The 5000-nt window shown below is 29.4% G+C and overlaps 1 non-coding gene across 1 annotated transcript; it reads left to right on the top strand.

Moving 5' to 3' along the window:
• The first annotated feature begins 760 nt into the window (after nt 1–760).
• Trnak-cuu (transfer RNA lysine (anticodon CUU)) lies at nt 761–833 on the top strand. The gene has a single exon. It is a non-coding gene; the product is annotated as a tRNA-Lys (tRNA).
• Nucleotides 834–5000: the final 4167 nt, after the last annotated feature.

The following is a 5000-nucleotide window of genomic DNA, read 5'->3' as shown; positions in this document are numbered from 1 at the left end:
TCATACATTAATTCCATAGGTAATACAACATACTGACCCAACGGGTCATAGGTAGTCTAGTATATATATATATATATATATATATATATATATATATATATATATATATATATATATATATATATATATATATAATCTTTACTCATTATAATAGTAAATCGTAGCCATGACATATGGGAGTATGAATTTAATTGTCACGTTTTATTTAGTAAATATGGCGGATTATGACACAACCACGTCGCTTTTTCATAAAATTTTATTTTCTTACTTGATAGTTTATACAATGATTAATTTAAGTTTTAAGATCTTATCAAAACTGCAAGTGGCCCTCTAATTATTAATAATACTGAATATCACCATCGTAGTTACACCCATAGCTGGAGAGTAAAGGCCTGATGAAAAGAAGTAAGGAGGGAGATATAGCGAATAAAGTAGACTATTCTGGGATTTTATCTCTTTATTCAAAAACAATCTAACGCGAGCTCAGTTGCTGACTCAACGGGACACAACAATTTATTTGCAGTAAGGTAAAATTCCATGACTAATTTAGTTAGGAAGTTTATCATCTTTGCTTGCTGAGTGAGATAATTGAACTAAATGTGTTTTTGTTAATAGTTTTAAACTATATGTAGTTTAAAGAAATTGAAAACTTAATTATTTCATTAAATTCCAACACGATTGAAAAAAAAAAATTGAGAAAATATATTAAATTTCTTTTTGAATGATTCAATGTTGTTAACCTTAAAATGTACAGAGTCCAGCCCGGCTAGCTCAGTCGGTAGAGCACGAGACTCTTAATCTCGGGGTCGTGGGTTCGAGCCCCACGTTGGGCGTATCCTTTTGTCGTTATTTTAATGCTTGTTTTTAAAAATGTTTTCTCTACAATTTAATATCTGTAGTAATGGTGTAACAATATGCATGTTTACCATCGAAGCAGGCGATCAGATTTCGAATCCCGGGCGTTTTTTCTTCTTCTTCTTCTTCTTCTTCTTCTTCTTCTTCTTCTTCTGTTTCTTCTTCTTCTGTTTCTTCTTCTTCTTCTTCTGCTTCTTCTTCTTCTTCTGTTTCTTCTTCTTCTCCTCCTCCTTCTTCTTCTTCTTCTTCTTCTTCTTCTTCTTCTTCTTCTTTCATGAATTCAGAGAAAATCTATCAAGACGAATTAATCGATATCCGTTTCCCTGAGGGTTATTATCTCTGCGTCTTAACAGCAGATGTGCATGCTAAAATATTCTTTACTTTAATTATGTTTTACACATAACATTTTAAGGTGCAAGTTCAGAGCTCCACTTAATAAAAAATATTTACAGACGAATCGGTGCTTCTGTATTATAATAACGAAAAAATACTGAATTCTTAATAAAAACAAATGGAACCTACGTAATTGTTCATGCCACAAATAGTAATATATCAAAGAATTACGGAAACAACAGGACAGAAAAATAATTATTCATGAAAAACAGTTCCGATAAGATTAAATGCTAGGTCGGACATATTGTGTCACATGACCTAAGCAAACGGGGAAGTAACTCAGCTGAAAGCAGAAAGAATTTATTCAGAAAATAAAAATATACATAATATATATATTCACATAATTTGTCCTATTTGTAAAAACCTTTATAACTGTTTAAATTATATATATATATATATATATATATATATATATATATATATATATATATATATACATACATATACATTTATATATATATACACTACTTCATTTACTCACATAAATTAATATACGAAAGTATAAATTTATGCGTTTACTTCAAAAGTGCTCAATACGTAGGTAGAGCTAGTTAGTAAATTATAAAATATATATGGCAATTAAGCTACACTGAATATTCCGCGTAGTGTATGAAACGCGGAATATTCAGTGTAGCTTAACCGGCATATATATTTTATAACTTACTAACTATATATATATATATATATATATATATATATATATATATATATATATATATATATATATATATATATATATATAACTGTTTGACTTAATTTTTTTATATAAATAAAAAATAACGCATTGAATTTGTGAGAAACTGAAAACTTAATTACCTCCCCCTTCAAATTTGCGATTATTTAAAAGCAATTTTTTTAACAGCTTGAATTTTTGAATTTTTTATATATATAAAAAAAATAACTGATTGAATTGTGAGAAATTGAAAACTTAATTACCTCCCCTGTTAACTCTCCAATGTCTTAGTAGGTTCTGTTCATAACTCTCGCCCTTTATCAATTTATGGTGTTTTACCTTCTCCCCGATCTTATTTTACAAAGTTACCCGACTCTTCCCTCACACAATTCTCTATTTCACACACACACACACACACACACACACACACACACACACACACACACACACACACACACACATACACACACACACACACACCTTCTCTCTCTCTCTCTCTCTTTCTCTCTCTTTCTTTCTCATTCTTTCTTTCTTTCTACCCTCCTCTCTCTCTCTTTCTTTTATTCGTTGTCTGTCTATGTCTCTACCTGTTTGTTCCCACCTCTCCCATTCTCTCTCTCTCTCTCTCTTTGTGTTGGCATTATTATTATTATCTAAATATTACTTTACTCGTCTGACACAAAAAGACCATCATCATCATCGCAAACATAAATTGATGAGAAAAGAATTACCCCCCTTCTTTATAGTCGCTCTTTATCAGTTTAAAATTAGTAAAACAATTTCCTCTCCAAAAATTTTCATTTAAAAAAAAAACATAAAAAACATGGCTGTCTGTTTAAGATTTAAAATTGGCTATTTTATTTTATAATTTAAAAAAAAAAGTCATGTTGAAAGCAGACTGTAAGTGTTTTTTTTTATTATTGTAGACTCTTTTTAAAATTATAAAAGAATGTGCAAGTTAATTGACATCTGTTCCTTTATAATTTATCTAAAAAATTATTCTGAAAAAAATATCAATGTGTTGTGTTGAATTTTCATTTTTATCCGGTTGCGCATGCGCGCATAAACATTAACCCATAACAACGTAAACAAATAAACACAAATCGCTTCTTTTGCAGATTTTGACCTGCACACTGAAATATTAACGTTATTATTTGAGAATTAATTTTTAACATGGGAAGAGTGGGGGTGTTTTGCAACTATTCTTTATTACGACTATACTGTCGCTATTTTCTTACAACTAAACATCTTTAACCCGTTGGCAAACATAAAAACAATTGTAGTAAAGCCATGACTACTACTACTACTACTACTACTACTACAACTATTACTCTCCATACGTCCCTTTTCCATCCTTCCTTCCTTCCTTCCTTCTTTTTTTATTTTTTGTTTACATTTCTAGATACAAAATAGTTGTGTGAGAACGGTGAATTTATTTACACATTTACTAATCTGTTTTAATATTAGTTTTATTTTATTTTATTTATTTAGGTTTTATTTATTTATTTATTTATTTATTTTGCTTCTATTTTTATTAATTATTTTTTTTTTTTTTTAGATTTTAAGTTTCTATAACTTGGTGTAAGGATTCCGGTATGGGTTTTTCATTCTCATCGGTAGGTTCATGTGCGTTTTTGCTGCTAAATAACTTTCGTGGGTGTTCGATTCGTAGGAAAATCATGTTTAATTTTCGATTTTTGAGCGATTATTCCGAAAAATAGGTAACTTTACACGAATAGGGAGGATCTTATTTTCATGTTTGAGTGATCCGTCCGTGATTTTTCATTTTAATATACTTTCATAGAAATGTTTCTGTTATGTAAAAAAAAAAACTATTTTCTTTACGTCAAATCAAGTTATTAAGTTAGATCCATGTCCAAGGAACCTATATCTAAATTTCACAACGATTTTCCCAAATATATATATAGTGAAAGTGTCTGTCTGTATATGTGTGTATGGTGTCTGTCTGTCCGTGTACATTTCCTACACAATATCTATATCAATACATGAATTCCATAGCTAATAAAATATACTGATCTAACGGGTCACGGGTAGGCTAGTATGTATATAAACATATGTATATATATATATGTATACATATATGTATATAAATATATGTATATATATGTATATATATATGTGTATATATGTATATATATATGTATATATATATATATGTGTATATATATATGTGTGTGCAGCCTTTGAGACTTTACCCAACCGGTCGCCACAGTCGATTGAAAATTTCTTGGGGCGACTAAAAGTCGTAAATTACTCGCCCGCCAGTCGATAAAATTTCTTTAAATAAAGAAACGGGAAAACTCATTTATTTTACGAACCTCAAATATGCGGTGACTTAGAATGACCTATGTCTCATCATTTTTTTAATTCTTTCATCTCTAGCTTTGAGACCGTTGGAATATCGTATTGAAAAAAGAGTGGTCACGCTAAAGGTCAACAAGAGGTCAAATTTACACATTCGGCATGTAGTCAAAATTTCGCCTTCATTTAGCTCTCTGATTTTGAAATTCATTTGGAAAAAATTCTTCGACGCTACAACTACATACACTTCATGCTTACAAAAGTAAAAACGAACATTTGAAAGAAGAAAAAAACGCATAGTTCCGTCAAGCACGCACTGAAAATTAAATTATACAACAAGTAAGTAATCGTATTTTTTCTCAATTATATAAATTCAATTCAGATATTTGCATGCTCTTTTTTTTTTGCGCAACTTTAAAAAATCATCGATACCCAATTTTAAAAATAATATTCTAAATTTTAGAATGTTGTTCCGATGTGAATTCTTTGTTTTAATAGAAACAAAATAGATCAATTTCTGTTCTATATCAAAGATATTTTTCTCCTAAATTACAAAGAAAAATTGACCGGTTAAATTTTAAAAAGATATTAACCCATGTCGATTTTTCGAAGAAATCTAGTTCATTTCAGCTAAATGGTATTTTTTTTTTTTTTTTTTTTTGGAACATCGAAGATTTCGGACCATGGAGATCTCGTACCAGTTTTGTTTCTTCGTAAACAAACATTTTTTATTAGATATAGGTTGCTTGGACATGGA

The sequence above is a fragment of the Euprymna scolopes genome, chromosome 18 (genome assembly GCF_053919585.1).
Source record: "Euprymna scolopes isolate OS-2025 chromosome 18, ASM5391958v1, whole genome shotgun sequence".
Taxonomy (NCBI): domain Eukaryota; kingdom Metazoa; phylum Mollusca; class Cephalopoda; order Sepiida; family Sepiolidae; genus Euprymna; species Euprymna scolopes.
This window is presented reverse-complemented; position numbering and strand designations above follow the sequence as displayed.